The sequence below is a fragment of the Bombina bombina genome, chromosome 2, assembly GCF_027579735.1.
Source record: "Bombina bombina isolate aBomBom1 chromosome 2, aBomBom1.pri, whole genome shotgun sequence".
In the NCBI taxonomy this organism is placed as follows: Eukaryota; Metazoa; Chordata; class Amphibia; order Anura; family Bombinatoridae; genus Bombina; species Bombina bombina.
This window is the reverse complement of record NC_069500.1, coordinates 4,978,098-4,996,444: the sequence shown is the minus strand read 5'-3', so window position 1 is coordinate 4,996,444 and position 18,347 is coordinate 4,978,098.

Sequence of the window (18,347 nt, the reverse complement as noted above, 5' to 3'; positions counted from 1 at the left end):
CAATAGTGATGGAAAAGTTGTTTCAAGGGTACTAACACCTGGACTGTGGCATGCCGGAGGGGGATCCATGGCAAAACTCCCAAGTAAAATTACATAGTTGATGCAGAGTCTGGTTTTAATCCATAAAGGGCATAAATCACCTAAAATTCCTAAATTGTTTGGAATAACGTGCTTTAAAACATCAAGTATGATGTTGTATCGATCAGGTAGTGTAAGGGTTAAGCCCGCTTCACAGTGACAGACCAAACTCCCCGTTTAACGCACTGCAAACAACCGCAAACAGTCCATTTGCACAACCGCAAACTCCTCATTTGCACAAGGTTGGATACCAAGCTAGCCATGTCCCGTTCCTTGTCCTCACTGATGTCATTGAAGGTCTCTTCCTCCACCCAGCCACGTACAACACCAAGGGTCCCCGAAAGGTGACAACAAGCCCACTGGGACCCCTGCTGTGTTTGGTCTTCCACCTCCTCAAAGCTACCTTCCTCCTCTGACTCCTCTTCTTCAGACTCCTCTCTCTGCATTGCCTCTCTCTGCATTATTATAAGGTGTGTTAAGTAGTACTATTCCTATCAGTTTAATCCCTGTTATTTCCCCTATCAGGGGACGTGTATATGGCATGGATTTTGGGAACCGGGAGATGGAAAAAGATGCTTGGTCGGTCCTCCTACTTCAAATTTGGGGCACTGCGCGTGCAATCTACTGTGCCACCAGATAGGAGTGGTGTGTTAAGTAGTACTATTCTTATCAGTTTAATCCCTGTTACGTCCCCTATCAGGGGACGTGTATATGGCATGGATTTTAGGAACCGGGAGATGGAAAAAGATGCTTGGTCGGTCCGGCCACGAGATAGATAGATACATAGATTAGATAGATAGATCAATAGATGCAATAGATACATTTGATAGATACGATAGATAGATAGATAGATAGATTTGATAGATAGATAATTTCCCAGACAGAGAATTACAAGAAGTGCGGTCTGGGACCCATGGTAAGGTTACTTCCTTTTGCACAATCGAGTACAGGTTGGAGATTGCCTTTTGTGCATTAAAATTTCGGCCGGGTACCTTCCACTGCGGTGTCCCCTATCAGGGGACGTGTATATGGCATGGATTTTAGGAACCGGGAGATGGAAAAAGATCCTTGGTTGGTCCTCCTACTTCAACTTTGGGGCACTGCGCGTGCAATCTACTGTGCCACCAGATATGAGTGGTGTGTTAAGTAGTACTATTCTTATCAGTTTAATCCCTGTTACGTCCCCTATCAGGGGACGTGTATATGGCATGGATTTTAGGAACCGGGAGATGGAAAAAGATGCTTGGTCGGTCCGGCCACGAGATAGATTTGATAGATAGATAGATACATAGATTAGATAGATAGATCAATAGATGCAATAGATACATTTGATAGATACGATAGATAGATAGATAGATAGATAGATAGATAGATTTGATAGATAAATAGATTTGATAGATAATTTCCCAGACAGAGAATTACAAGACGTGCGGTCTGGGACCCATGGTAAGTTTACTTCCTTTTGCACAATCGAGTACAGGTTGGGGATTGCCTTTTGTGCAAAGAAATTTCGGCCGGCTACCTTCCACTGCGGTGTCCCCTATCAGGGGATGTGTATATCTGTCAGGTACCTCTGTACCTTTAAATACTTAGTTCCGCCTACTGTTACCTTCCCATAAAGGTGTGATCCTTACACTCACACCTCGCTTGTTTATTGAAGTTAGTTTGTTTGTCAAACCTAGCTGCTTAAGCACAGACAAGCTATGAGGATTGCTATCTTCAATATAAACTCCAGGATTCATTGCTTATAGTCCTGTGGAATACTACAACTAGAACTTCCATCTAACAATTCCTTTACTTTCCTAGAGAGACGTTTTAACCTTGAACGCTGACAATAATCAACGCAGCTGTTCCACTGCATTCAAGCCGCTCTGCAGCGTGTACCTCCCGTACCGCTTCCTTTCATTCCGCCATCTGTGAACAGAGTTAAATACACAAGAACCGCAAGTATACTTTTGTGTCAAAGACTTTACTACAGATCTCATATACCTTGCATTTTGTTTTCTTTGTGCCGTTAAACCGGATACCGTCCTCTCCCTGCAGCGCAGGTCACGGCCGCTCAGTTAGTTCTCATTTGGTCTCCGCCTACCTCTCAGTGTTCACATAAGACTGTATCTCTCCTGTGCATATTCCAAGTGTTGAACTCTTTATACCTTGATAACTTATTTTCATAGGATTCTATAGTTACAAAATATCAAGTATCCCTGTGTGTAAATTCAAATCCTATGATACACTTACCCCATTCTCTGTCAGCTGAATCGTATGAGCAAGTGTTTCCCATCTGCAATAATACATCAAATAGTTGTATATAGTAAAAGTTATTTCACCTCTGAATTGTTCCAACTTAGTACTGCTGACAATCCTGCCTATCAAATAAACTTGCTATTTGAGTCCTGTTTCACTCACTATTATCAATGTGAGTTGAAGTACATAAATAGCTACATATACTAATTTCTAGTCTCACTAGAACTCTAGAGCATTTCCTAACAGAATAAATAACCTTAAAAGGAACTGACATTTATCTTATGGTAAAATGGATCCTGCAACATTAACAAACAAAATATCATCCTTAAATCAAAAGGTTGAAATTCTGGCTCAGGGTAACTTCTGTACAAAATGAAAATAATACCTTAAAAAGGCTTCTGAATGATTTCATAGCCCAAAAACAAGCAGAACACCCTGAACCACACATCAATCCCCCAACCGTCTTCTCTGGGGTACGCACCAAATTTTGTGAATACCTTAACGCCTGTCTTCTACTCTTCACTATGAGGCCTAAAACCTATCATTCTGAACGCATTAAAGTATGCACAGCCATTTCCTACCTTGGTGGGGAACCAAGGTCCTGGGCCGATAGGTTTATTGAAAATCAAGATCCTATACTTGATTCTGTTGAAAATTTCTTCAAAACCATGGCACTACTTTATGAGGATACCAAATACCCAAATTGCTGCAGAAAACAATCTAAGGACCCTAAAACAGGGAAAAAGACCGGTGGAGGACTACGTGGCAGAATTTCAACTATGGGCTACCGAGCCACAATGGAACCCAGTGGCTTTACGAAACCAGTTTCGTTTGGGTCTTTCTGAACACCTAAAAGACGAATTATCAAGAATTGAGTTTCCTGAAACATTAGAATCCCTCATAAAAGTCTGCATAGCAATGGATAGAAGGTATCGAGAAAGACGAGCTGAAAAAAGTCCCTCTGATTATTATGCTAAGAAATCCTATAGCTCTCAAGTGGAAAAGGTGCATCAATCTCCGGTACCTATGGAAATAGGAGTTATGAAAGGCCCCCTATCCCAAGAAGAAAAGACACGCAGACGTACACTGAATCTCTGCATGTATTGTGGGAATAGAGAGCATAATGTTACAAGCTGTCCAACCCTGAATCGACAAAGGGGTAAGATACTTTTTGTTAACCCCCAGATAAAATTAAAACCTAATACACATTTAACCATATCATTGTCTTTACAGTGGGACCAACTAACTCTCAACTAACTCTCAAGACTGAGGCCATGATCGACTCTTGTATCCAAAAATAAAATTCCAAGTGTGATTAAGCATCAACCTGTTTTTGTTAAAGTTATTGATGGTACTTCTTATTTAAAGGGTCCCATAACACACCACACCATACCCATCCTAGTCACTTGTTCTGAGGGTCATAAAAAATACATTTCCTTTGATATTTTAGCTACCTCTTTACACTCCATCATTCTAGGATACCCATGGTTACACAAATACAACCCAGACATAAACTGGTCAGTGAACACTTGCCACTTTAATTCTTTGTATTGCACATCTACTTGCTTTCCATACGTAGAGATACAACATGCTCAAATCCATATATCCAAAGAATATTCCGACTTCTCTGATGTATTTGACCTTAAAGAGGCCAAAAACTTGCCCCCACACAGGCCATATGATTGCCCCATCGATACAAAGCCAGGTTCCGTTATACCTTTTGGGCGTATATTGCCATTATCAGTCAAAGAGTTGAGATATCTCAGGGAATATCTCGATGATAATCTCAGAAAAGGTTTCATTTCCACATCCACGTTATCAGCCGCAGCAAGTATATTTTTTGTTAAAGACGGTACATTACGTCCAATAATTGATTACAGGGCTCTAAATGCTATAACCATAAAGAATAGATATCCTTTGCCACTCATCCCTGAACTTCTTCAAAGATTGACGGATGCCTACATCTTTACTAAGTTAGATCTTAAAGGGGCATATAACCTCATCCGTATGAGGAAAGGGGATGAGTGGAAAACCGCATTTAGAACACGTTATGGTTTATTTCAATATAACGTCATGCCCTTTGGATTAACTAATGCTCCTGCCACTTTCCAGTTTTTTATTAATTATATTTTTAAAGATCTGTTAGACGTCTGTGTAGTAATATATCTCGATGACATTTTAATTTACTCAAAAAACGAAACAGACCACATAAAACACGTAAGGTGGGTGTTAACACAACTCCGTGAGCACAGATTATACGCCAAATCTGAGAAGTGAGAGTTCCACGTAAACACAATTAAATTTCTTGGGTATATCTTAACTCCAAATGGTATTCATATGGATCCCGCAAAGATGGAATCCATCATAAATTGGCCAGCTCCCTCTTCTTTAAAATCACTACAAAGATTCCTTGGATTCTCTAATTTTTATCGGAGATTTATCAACAATTTCTCATCCATTGTTCAACCCCTAACAAAACTTACTGGGAAAAATAAATTTATATGGTCTAAGGAGGCCCAAATCTCTTTCTATCTCTTAAAAAAAATGTTTCACCTCTGCACCCACTCTACAACTCCCAGATCCTGAAGCACATTATACACTTGAAGTCGATGCTTCCAACGTTGGAATAGGCGCAATATTGTCTCAACAAAGGATCCAATCTAACGAACAACATCCAATTGCTTTCTACTCACGTCTTCTTACAGTGGCTGAAAGAAGCTACTCTGTCGGAGATCTGGAATTACTTGCCATTAAATGTGCTCTCGAACACTGGAGACATTTATTGGAAGGATCAGACAAACCCTTTCTCATTCTAACAGATCAAAAGAATCTACAATATTTGAAGAAGAATAAGACCCTTTCATCCAGGCAAGTCCGCTGGTCACTCTTCTTTGATCGCTTTAATTTTAACATTGACTACAGACCTGGATCAAAAAACATCCAAGCCGATGCCTTATCTCGGGCATTTGATTCTTCTCCTGACCGATAAGAACCTCAAAACATCCTACCATCTCATAAATTTTTGTCAGTAGCTACCACTTTACATTCTGATCTGCTTGCTGCTCAGAACATTGATACCAACATTCCATCTACCTGCCTTAAAGACCATACATCAGGGCTATACTTTCATGACAATCTCTTATACGTTCCACTATCCCTAAGAAAAGAAATTCTTTACAACTATCATGATTTACCCTTATCAGGACACCCAGGAATTGCTAAAACAAACAAAATACTGTCTAGACTATATTGGTGGCCAGATCTTAAGAAAGACGTCTATGAATATGTCCGCAATTGACGTGTATGTGCCCAAAGTAAGAAAGATCATCATAAACCATTCGGTTTATTAAACCCTTTACATATTCTGGATACTCCGTGGCAAACCATCAGTATGGACTTCATAATAGATTTACCACCCTCCAACAATTTCACAACTTTACTAGTTGTGGTGGATCATCTAACCCGTATGGCTCACTTCATCCCTCTGAAGAAAATACCAAATGCTATTACAACCGCAAATGTCTTCTTCTCTCAAATCGTCAGACTTCACGGATTACCAACATCCGTTATATCAGATCGTGGCACACAATTTACGTCTAAGTTTTGGAAAGAACTATGCCGCTTGCTAAAAATCACCCCTAAGTTTACCACTGCATTTCATCCACAAACAAATGGATTAACGGAGCGCTTAAACCAAACCCTGGAACAGAACCTCCGTTGTTACGTTTCCCATCTTCAAGAAGATTGGTCAGATTGGATTTATATGGCTGAATTCGCCTATAATAACTCATCTAATTCATCAACAAAAACTTCTCTGTTTTTTGTATCTTATGGATTTCATCCTCTGTCTATGCCAAACATTCTTCCTACCTCTAACTTACCCCATGTCATAGACTACGTATCTGAAATCAGAAATTCTTTATCCTCACTGAAAAAACATCTCGAAAATGCAAAGACGAAACAAAAGATGTATTACGATAAACGACATATGCCCTCCCCAACTTACAAGGTCGATGACTTTGTTTGGCTTTCCACCAAAAATCTCAAACTCAAGGTTCCTAGCAAAAAATTGGCCAATCAGTTTATAGGACCCTTCAAGATTAAAAAGATTATCAATGCTAATGCAGTGGTTTTACATCTACCACCTACTTTCCGCATACATCCATCTTTTCACCTCTCCCTGTTGAAACCCTATCTTGGTACTTCAACTTCAGATCCGTCACAGTTTGACTTCTCTCACTTTGTAGTTGATGATTCCCTTGAATATGAGGTGGATTCTATTCATGATTCTAGAATTCGCTGGAGGAGGTTGGAGTATCTGGTTCACTGGACTGGTTACGGACCTGAGGAGGATTTGTGGATACCCCTTCGTGATATACACGCTCCACAACTTCTGAAGGACTTTCATTTAAAATTTCCATCCAAACCTGGACCGACACTCCGGTGAAGGGCTTCCTGAGGAGGGGGATCTGTCAGGTACCTCTGTACCTTTAACTACTTAGTTCCGCCTACTGTTACCTTCCCATAAAGGTGTGATCCTTACACTCACACCTCGCTTGTTTATTGAAGTTAGTTTGTTTGTCAAACCTAGCTGCTTAAAGGATTACTTTCTGTTATAATTTTTAAGCTAAACAACTAACATATTAAAGTTAATAAACATTAATTAAAACCTACTGACCTATATTTTCTCCAAAACGAAGTTTCATAACGTTCTAAAAGTTATATATTTTATTCGCCGATGATGTCACGTTATCCTGCCCACTATTTTTAGCACTGCCTGTTCAAAATACTTAAACCAATAACTTTGTGTTTAAAGCGCCATTTTGAAACCTAGGTATTGTAAACGGATTGGTACAGAGCAAAGGATACCCACGGAGTGGGTTTGGAAAACAATTAAATTTGCAGACAAGATTTCTGATATACGGTAGAGATATGTTAATGAAATGCTATTGATAAAAAGCGTATTTGGGGTAGTTAGTTAGTAACAGGCATAGAAAATATTTACTTACAGTGCCCCTTTAAGCACAGACAAGCCGTGAGTATTGCTATCTTTAATCTAAACTCCAGGATTCATTGCTTAAAGACCTGTGGAATACTACAACTAGAACTTCCGTCTAACAATTCCTTTACTTTCCTAGAGAGACGATTTAACCTTGACCGCTGACAATAATCAACGCAGCTGTTCCGCTGCATTCAAGCTGCTCTGCAGCGTGTACCTCCCGTACCGCTTCCTTTCATTCCGCAATCTGTGAACAGAGTTAAATACACAAGAACCGCAAGTATACTTTTGTGTCAAAGACTTTACTACAGATCTCATATACCTTGCATTTTGTTTTCTTTGTGCCGTTAAACCGGATACCGTCCTCTCCCTGCAGCGCAGGTCACGGCCACTCAGTTAGTTCTCATTTGGTCTCCGCCTACCTCTCAGTGTTCACATAAGACTGTATCTCTCCTGTGCATATTCCAAGTGTTGAACTCTTTATACCTTGATAACTTATTTTCATAGGATTCTATAGTTACAAAATATCAAGTATCCCCGTGTGTAAATTCAAATCCTATGATACACTTACCCCATTCTCTGTCAGCTGAATCGTATGAACAAGTGTTTCTCATCTGCACTACAACATCAAATAGTTGTATATAGTAAAAGTTATTTCCCCTCTGAATTGTTTCAACTTAATACTGCTAACAATCCTGCCTATCAAATAAACTTGCCATTTGAGTCCTGTTTCACTCACTATTATCAATGTGAGTTGAAGTACATATACTAATTTCTAGTCTCACTAGAACTCTAGAGCATTTCCTAACAATATGGCATGGATTTTAGGAACCGGGAGATGGAAAAAGATGCTTGGTCGGTCCTCCTACTTCAAATTTGGGGCACTGCCCTTGCAATCGTGGCCGGACTTTTAGCCGACGGACATTTGGCCGACGGACATTTGGCCGAAACACAAGTGGCTGTCAGATAACAGTCCGGCCACGAGATAGATTTGATAGATAGATAGATAGATAGATACATAGATTAGATAGATCAATACATGCAACAGATACATTTGATAGATACGATAAATAGATAGATTTGATAGATAGATAATTTCCCAAACAGAGAATTACAAGATGTGCGTTCTGGGATCCATGGTAAGGTTCCCAGAGGCAGTTGCGGCGCCAGGGGACGTGTATATGGCATGGATTTTAGGAACCGGGAGATGGAAAAAGATTCTTGGTTGGTCCTCCTACTTCAAATTTGGGGCACTGCACGTGCAATCTAATGTGCCACCAGATAGGAGTGGTGTGTTAAGTAGTACTATTCCTATCAGTTTAATCCCTGTTACGTGCCTTTTTTTTGGTTTGGTTTTTGAAGCCACAGTGCAGCACCAGAGGCCAGAAAAATTTGGCATGTACACATGCCTGAAAAATTAGGTATTGTTGCAGACGCTGCTGTAGCAGCGTCCAGAAAAATTTATGTTTGTTTCCCAGGCAGAAAGTGCCCTAAAACATTGCGGCTTGAACCCTAGTTGGTGGCGGATAAGTCACGCAAGTCATCCGGCATTCAAAGATAAAATACAGCACCGTGTGGACCATTTTTAGCCCAAGGCAGCTCATCTCATCAGGCCTTTTTTACTCGAATGTATCGCCCAATGTAAGTCCCTTCGGGATCCATCCCTCATTCATCTTAATAAAGGTGAGGTAATCTAGACTTTTTTGACATAGGCGACTTCTCTTCTCAGTGACCATACCTCCTGCTGCACTGATCGTCCTTTCTGACAGGACACTTGAAGCGGGGCAGGCCAGAAGTTCTATCGCAAATTGGGATAGCTCAGGCCACAGGTCAAGCCTGCACACCCAGTAGTCAAGGGGTTCATCGCTCCTCAGAGTGTCGAGATCTGCAGTTAAGGCAAGGTAGTCTGCTACCTGTCGGTCGAGTCGTTCTCTGAGGGTGGACCCCGAAGGGCTGTGGCAATGCATAGGAGTTAAAAAGCTCCACATGTCCTCCATCAACAACACGACTGTAAAGCGTCCTGTCCTTGCCAGCGTGGTCGTGGAAGTCGGAGGATTACTTTCACCTCTTCCCCTGTTAGATTCCCGTTGTGCTGTGACATCACCCTTAAACGCTGTGTAAAGCATACTTTTTAATTTATTTTGGAACTGCTGCATCCTTTCCGACTTGTGGTAATTCGGTAACATTTCAGGCACTTTATGCTTATACCAGGGGTCTAGTAGCGTTGACACCCAGTACAGGTCGTTCTCCTTCAGCTTTTTTATTCAAGGGTCACTCAACAGGCACGACAGCATGTGTTACGGTTGCCTCCAGGCTGGCTGGAAGTTGGACCGTAGGAAAGGATGCTCCTCACCAAAGGATAATCAGCACCGTAGACACCATGACTACTGCGTAGCCACCATAAGTAATGCAGACTCTATGAACCACCGCTGCTGGGCTGGTATCTCGCCGTCTGCTCTGCGCCCTGGACCTACGACCAGGCTCCAGTAGGTGAACCTCTTCCTTCTGTAGAGCGAAGCAGGATCAGGAACAAGAGCTCTTACAAGAGCTCAGTAGCTAAGGGAGTATGAAGAGCATAGCAATCCCTGTAGTGATTATAGCTGTCCCCTACAAACATGAGTCAAGGCTGCAAGTTAGAGGGTCAGAAAAGGTCTGAAGTGCTGGAACACCCAGCCTGCTTTTTATTGAGGTTACATGCAAAAAGGACACTCTCAGGGGGAGGCATAACATCCCCAATCACACATTTAGATAGAGAGACAACGCCCTTTGACAGGCCACAACATTACTTCAGCAGATAACAAGTTACACACAAGAAAACAATGCAGTCCATCTTATCAATAGCAGTCTGACTCTGGAGGTGATTAGACAATGGGAATGTTTATCACTAAACTTAATTAGAGCTGATGCCAGCAAACTTGTATTTAGAAACTAGCTTCTTGAAGCTGAACCACATTTAGAAACTAGCTTCTTGAAGCTGAACAAAGTTAACTCTTTAGTTCTGACCGAAGGGTCTGTCACATAGCACTTAATGGCACACAATGAAAACTAATGCTTTTGTAACAGTGCTCCCTTTCTGTGGAACACTCTGCCTGTGTGGTACTTGGTTCAGTAAGCACTATTTACTGAACCAAGTGGGAGAAGCCAGGGACAAGTTATTTTACAGGTCTGGGGACATAGTTTTAAAGGGGCATTGTTCACCAAAGTCACAATATGTCCCCAGACGGTTCTTAAAGGGCCATATGCACCCAATAAAAGTTAATACGTTTCCAGGGGCACAATCTTCCAGGGGCCATAGTCATGAGGAAGGAGGCTGGCAAATAGGCTTCTCCACAATCCAGGGAAGCAGGGCAATTTTCCATTTAAAGGGCCAGTTACAAATAGCAGTTTGTAACATATCTCCCCTTTTGGAGGGAGACTAACCAGGCACCTGACCTTCTGTCGGTCAGTGCCTAAGTTAGTCTCGCAACCCACCCACAAATAAACATTAGCAGCAAAGTAGCCCCCCCACAATAAGTAGTACTGGCCTGTAGGTTCCAGGTTGTAGGATGAAAGTGTAGCATCCTCCGCCTTCCTGGCGCAGCTGGGCAAATAGCTGGTGGTACTTGGGGGGAAGAGGCCAGCGGCACTCTGCCCTGGTGCCAGCGCTTCTGCTGGGGTGAGGGGTTTGCAGGCCAGTCCTGTAACAAGGGGGTCTGTAGGGCAGAGGCCAGCAGCGCTCTGTCCTGGTGCCAGCTCTTCTGCTGGGGGAATTGGGGCATAGTCCTGCCCGGTGGCAAAAGGAACGTGGGGGTCAGTGGGGGTTAACATCTCCACTGTTAACCCTGGGCCCAAGTTAGGAGTTAGCTGGGGAGGGGGAGATTGGCTTACCTCCTCCTCCTGATACTCCGGCGGCCATTTGGAAGGGAGGTCGATGCTCTCCGCTCCCTGTGGAACATGCTGCGGCTGGGGAGAGAGACCGGTTGTCTCCTCTCCCTGGAAGGTCGATGCTCTCCCCTCCCTGTAGCTGGGTCTGTCGCTGGGGATCTGGGCCGCCTGCCCAGCATCCCTGTAGGGCCGGTAGAGAGACTGCGGTCCCATCTCCACCTGCCTGCTGGGGGTCCTCCCAGGACCAGTCTATGAGGCCTGCTGCCTCGGGTATCTCTGGTTGGGGTTGGGGAAGGACTGTCACATAGCACTTAATGGCACACAATGAAAACTAATGCTTTTGTAACAGTGCTCCCTTTCTGTGGAACACTCTGCCTGTGTGGTACTTGGTTCAGTAAGCCCTATTTACTGAACCAAGTACCACACAGGCAGAGTGTTCCACAGAAAGGGAGCACTGTTACAAAAGCATTAGTTTTCATTGTGTGCCATTAAGTGCTATGTGACAGACCCTTCGGTCAGAACTAAAGAGTTAACTTTGTTCAGCTTCAAGAAGCTAGTTTCTAAATACAAGTTTGCTGGCATCAGCTCTAATTAAGTTTAGTGATAAACATTCCCATTGTCTAATCACCTCCAGAGTCAGACTGCTATTGATAAGATGGACTGCATTGTTTTCTTGTGTGTAACTTGTTATCTGCTGAAGTAATGTTGTGGCCTGTCAAAGGGCGTTGTCTCTCTATCTAAATGTGTGATTGGGGATTTTATGCCTCCCCCTGAGAGTGTCCTTTTTGCATGTAACCTCAATAAAAAGCAGGCTGGGTGTTCCAGCACTTCAGACCTTTTCTGACCCTCTAACTTGCAGCCTTGACTCATGTTTGTAGGGGACAGCTATAATCACTACAGGGATTGCTATGCTCTTCATACTCCCTTAGCTACTGAGCTCTTGTAAGGGCCCTTGTTCCTGATCCTGCTTCGCTCTACAGAAGGAAGAGGTTCACCTACTGGAGCCTGGTCGTAGGTCCAGGGCGCAGAGCAGACGGCGAGATACCAGCCCAGCAGCGGTGGTTCGTAGAGTCTGCATTACTTATGGTGGCTACGCAGTAGTCATGGTGTCTACGGTGCTGATGATCCTTTGGTGAGCGCTAGGAGCATCCTTTTCTACGGTCCAACTTCCAGCCAGCCTGGAGGCAACCGTAACAGCATGAAAGACCCCATTTGCACAAGGTTGGATCCTAAGTTATTCATGTCCCGTTCCTCATCCTCAGTGATCTCACTGAAGGTATCTTCTTCCCCCCAGCCACGTATAACACCAAGGGTACCAGATAGGTGACAACGAGCACCCTGGTATGCCTGTTGTGGTTGGTCTTCCTCCTCCTCCTCCTCAGAGCCACATTCCTCCTCTGACTTCTCTTCCTCACAATCCTCTTCCAGCGTTGCCGCTGGTCCAGCAAGCGATGCTGATAAGGCTGTTTCTGGTGGTGATGGTGACCACAACTCTTCCTCTTCCTCTTCACGCTCATCTACGGCCTGATCCAGCACTCTTCACAAGGCACGCTCCAGGAAGAAAACAAATGGTATGATGTCGCTGATGGTGCCTTCGGTGCGACTGACTAGGTTTGAGCCTACAGGCATTGCGCATGAGCGTCCAGTAACGTGGCAAAAAAAATTCCCAGCTCCGCAGAGGCTGTCCTAGCACCCCGGTCATACAAATAGTCGTTAACGGCTTTTTCTTGTTGGAGCAGGCGGTCGAACATTAGGAGTGTTGAATTCCAACGTGTCGGGCTGTCGCAAATCAAGCGCCTCACTGGCATGTTGTTTCGCTGCTGGATATCTGAAAAGTGCGCCATGGCCGTGTAGGAACGCCTCAAATGGCCACACACCTTCCTGGCCTGCTTCAGGACGTCATGTAAGCCTGGGTACTTATGCACAAAGCGTTGTACGATCAGATTACACACATGTGCCATGCACGGCACATGTGTCAACTTGCCCAATTTCAATGCCGCCACCAAATTACGTCCGTTGTCAGAAACCACTTTGCCGATCTCCAGTTGGTGTGGAGTCAGCCACTGATCCACCTGTGCATTCAGGGCGGACAGGAGTGCTGGTCTGGTGTGACTCTCTGCTTTCAGGCAATTCAACCCCAAGACGGCGTGACACTGCCGTATCCGGGATGTGGAATAGTACCTGGGGAGCTGGGGGGGTGCCGTTGATGTGGATCAAGATGCAGCAGCAGAAGAGGACTCAGCCGAGGTTATGGAAGAGGATGGAGTAGAAGGAGTAGAGGAGGTGGCAGCAGGCCTGCCTGCAAGTCGTGGCGGTGTCACCAACTCCTCCTCTGCAGAGCCACGCATTCCATGCTTGGCAGCCGTCAGCAGGTTTACCCAATGTGCAGTGTAGGTGATATACCTGCCCTGACCATGCTTTGCAGACCAGCTATCAGTGGTCATATGGACCCTTGCCCCAACACTGTGTGCCAGACATGCCATTACTTCCTTTTGCACAATCGAGTACAGGTTGGGGATTGCCTTTTGTGCAAAGAAATTTCAGCCGGGTACCTTCCACTGCGGTGTCCCAATAGCTACAAATTTTTTGAACGCCTCAGACTCCACCAGCTTGTATGGTAAAAGCTGGCGGGCTAAGAGTTCAGACAAACCAGCTGTCAGACGCCGGGCAAGGGGGTGACTTTGTGACATTGGCTTCTTACGCTCAAACATGTCCTTGACAGACACCTGACTGTGGGCAGATGAGCAGGAACTGCTCCGGAAGAGAGACGGAGTGGCGGATGGTTGAGAGGGGACAAGGAGGACAGCAGTGGTTGACGTGGCTGAAGATGCTGGACCAGGAGGAGGATGGCGGCTTTGAGTTTGTGTGCTGCTTCTACTCATGTGTTTATCCCATAGGCGTTTGTGATGTGCGATCATGTGCCTTCGCAAAGCAGTTGTACCTAGGTGGGTGTTGGACTTCCCACGACGCAGTTTCTTTTGGCACAGGTTGCAAATGGCATCACTGTTGACAGAGGCAGACGCGCAAAAAAAATTCCACACTGCTGAGCTCTGCGATGACGGCATTCTGGTGGTTGATTGGCGTGCTGTTTGGCTGACCCCGGGTGCCGATGCATGCTGTCTGACTGTGCCACTAGCTCCTTGCGACGACCTCCTCTTGCTTCCAACTCGTCTCCTCCTCCTCCTCTCTGTCTCCCCATCTGAACTGTCCCCTGTTCTTCTTCTCTTCTAGCGGGCACCCACGTGACATCCACGGATGCATCGTCATCATCAACCGCTTCACTTGTATCTGACAAATCAACAATGGAAGCAGCAGCGGGTACAATATCATCATCATCACACCGTACGTCCATGTCTGTAATGCTGCCTGACTGAGACATATCACTGTTATCTACATCGTCTGTCAATGATGGTTGCGCATCACTCATTTCTTCCAACTGATGTGTTAAAAAACTCTTCTGACAGATCAAGTGAAGCGGCTGTGGTGCTAGTGTTGGTGGTGGGGGCAGGTGGGCGAGTGGTAACTTGAGAGGTGCCCGAAGATAAGCTGGAGGAGGATGGTGCGTCAAGGTTCGGAGTGGAAGCTATAGAAGATTGGGTGTCCTGTGTTAAAAAGTCAACTATTTCCTCAGAACTTTTCGAGTTCATGGGACGTGGGCTCTGAACACTATTATTATTATTATTCTAGGGCCAAAGGGAATCACAACACCACGACCACGACGGCACCTGCGGGGTAGCCTGCTTCTGCCTGTCATTTTTTTTTTAAATTTACACTTACACTAAAATTAAACAAGATATGAGTGGTGGCACTGGGCAAGTGGGCACAGTATACGCTGTGAGCCTGACACAAAAAAGCAGACTGATGTTTCACAGTCCAAAAAGTTTTTATTTTTTTAATTGTACACTTACACTACTATTAAACAAGATATGAGTGGTGGCACTGGGCAAGTGGGCACAGTATACGCTGTGAGCCTGACACAAAAAAGCAGACTGATGTTTCACAGTCCAAAAAGTTTTTATTTTTTTAAATGTACACTTACACTACTATTAAACAAGATATGAGTGGTGGAACTGGGCAAGTGGGCACAGTATACGCTGTGAGCCTGACACAAAAAAGCAGACTGATGTTTCACAGTCCAAAAAGTTTTTATTTTTTTAAATGTACACTTACACTACTATTAAACAAGATATGAGTGGTGGCACTGGACAAGTGGGCACAGTATACGCTGTGAGCCTGACACCAAAAAGCAGCCTGATGTTTCACAGTCCAAAATGTTTTTATTTTTTTTAAATGTACACTTACACTACTATTAAACAAGATATGAGTGGTGGCACTGGGCAAGTGGGCCCAGTATAAGCTGTGAGCCTGAAACAAAAAAGCAGACTGATGTTTCACAGTCCAAAAAGTGTTTTTTGTTTTTAAATGTACACACACTACTATTAAACAAGATATGAGTGGTGGCACTGGGCAAGTGGGCACAGTATACGCTGTGAGCCTGACACAAAAATGTGAAAAGTGTACTCAGGCGCCAACAATACTGAGGCTAAGGTTAAAAATGAGGATTTATTACATATAATTTACTCACATAATATACATATACATATACAGCTGCATGGATCCACGCTAAAATTGGTCTAAAAATTGGTCTAAAAATATAAATCTAAAAACAATCAATCTGAGAAGTGAGGAACAAACTGTTAGGTGTGTCCCAATGCGATACAATATGTTCCTAAGAGTTACTAAAGGACTAAATAAAAACAGTGGTGGTTACATAGTGATTAGTGAGTGACCTTGTAAAAATAATGTGTTAGATTATTAAAACATTGTGTTAAATCATTTAAAACAATCCAAATATAAAACAATGTTGAAAAGGTTAAAAAAGTTGAAAAAATGTTAAAAAATGTGACTGTGTGTACGGTGCCCTTGAAAAAAGGGGGTGCTGAAAGTCTAAAAAGTTCCAAAAAAATTCCAAAAAAATTCCAAAAAATATAAATCCAAAACAATTCTGTGAAGTGTCTTAAATGTGTCCTAAATGATTTGCATAGGTCCTATGAGTGTCCAAAGTAAAATAAAAGTCAATTTGCTCTGTGCTTGTCCGGTGTGAAATGTCGTTCAGTGCACAAGAATATAACAAAAATAGCAAAAAAATATAGCAAATGAATAGCAAAAATATAACAAAAATAAAAATAAAAATAAACAGAAAAAAACCTGCGAAGAGAAAATGAGACACAATGTGTAAAAACTTTACAGAAATATCCTCCTAATGAAATAGAGCTTACCAGGTCTACGCGTTTCGGCCTCTCCTAGGCCTTTATCAAGACTGAATGGTAAGCTGTTGTTGTTGGCCTTTTATAGGGCCTTTAGTTTTGTAACCGGAAATGGAACTAGTTGGTAACTTCCGGTTTTCGTTGTCATTATAAATTCTATTTCACATTTATATTGTTAATGGGTCTTATTCTATATGGTATAATATCCTCTTGCAATATATTCGTTCACATTAACTCTTGCTTCTTACTTGTAATCTTACTTTTAATCCTTAGCCTCCGTGCACCAAATGACGTCACTTCCGGTTTGGGTCCGTTATTTACACATTTAACAATTTGGCTATTAGTTCCACTACTATGGATTGCCCTCTTGTTAGTTACCGGGAATGTTATTTTATTGTGTTGGAATTTGGTAAGGCGTATTTTTAATGATAGGATTACACGATTTACTGTGTTCCGGTTTTCTAAGGATCCCATTGGTCATGACGTCATTGGTTGGCGGTATTGGTTGGCGGTGTACGATTCTTAGCGTTATTTCATTTGTGAATAATAAGGGTGTGTCAGGACCCTATGCTCTGATTGGTCATGACGTCATTGGTTGGCGGTATTGGTTGGCGGTGTCCAATTTTTACTATTTCATTTGTGAATAGTAAGGGTGTGTCAGTACCCTATGCTCTGATTGGGTGTCTATTTGTGTACATAGTGCTAAATCTTCTTATAACTCCATCGTTGTTTGCGGGAGTTATAAGAAGATTTAGCACTATGTACACAAATAGACACCCAATCAGAGCATAGGGTACTGACACACCCTTACTATTCACAAATGAAATAGTAAAAATTGGACACCGCCAACCAATACCGCAATAACATTCCCAGTAACTAACAAGAGGGCAATCCATAGTAGTGGAACTAATAGCCAAATTGTTAAATCTGTAAATAACGGACCCAAACCGGAAGTGACGTCATTTGGTGCACGGAGGCTAAGGATTAAAAGTAAGATTACAAGTAAGAAGCAAGAGTTAATGTGAACGAATATATTGCAAGAGGATATTATACCATATAGAATAAGACCCATTAACAATATAAATGTGAAATAGAATTTATAATGACAACGAAAACCGGAAGTTACCAACTAGTTCCATTTCCGGTTACAAAACTAAAGGCCCTATAAAAGGCCAACAACAACAGCTTACCATTCAGTCTTGATAAAGGCCTAGGAGAGGCCGAAACGCGTAGACCTGGTAAGCTCTATTTCATTAGGAGGATATTTCTGTAAAGTTTTTACACATTGTGTCTCATTTTCTCTTCGCAGGTTTTTTTCTGTTTATTTTTATTTTTATTTTTATTTTTGTTATATTTTTGCTATTCATTTGCTATATTTGTTTGCTATTTTTGTTATATTCTTGTGCACTGAACGACATTTCACACTGGACAAGCACAGAGCAAATTGACTTTTATTTTACTTTGGACACTCATAGGACCTCTGCAAATCATTTAGGACACATTTAAGACACTTCACAGAATTGTTTTGGATTTATATTTTTTGGAATTTTTTTGGAATTTTTTTGGATTTTTTTGGAACTTTTTTGGAACTTTTTAGACTTTCAGCACCCCCTTTTTTCAAGGGCACCGTACACACAGTCACATTTTTTAACATTTTTTCAACTTTTTTAACCTTTTCAACATTGTTTTATATTTGGATTGTTTTAAATGATTTAACACAATGTTTTAATAATCTAACACATTATTTTTACAAGGTCACTCACTAATCACTATGTAACCACCACTGTTTTTATTTAGTCCTTTAGTAACTCTTAGGAACATATTGTATCGCATTGGGACACACCTAACAGTTTGTTCCTCACTTCTCAGATTGATTGTTTTTAGATTTATATTTT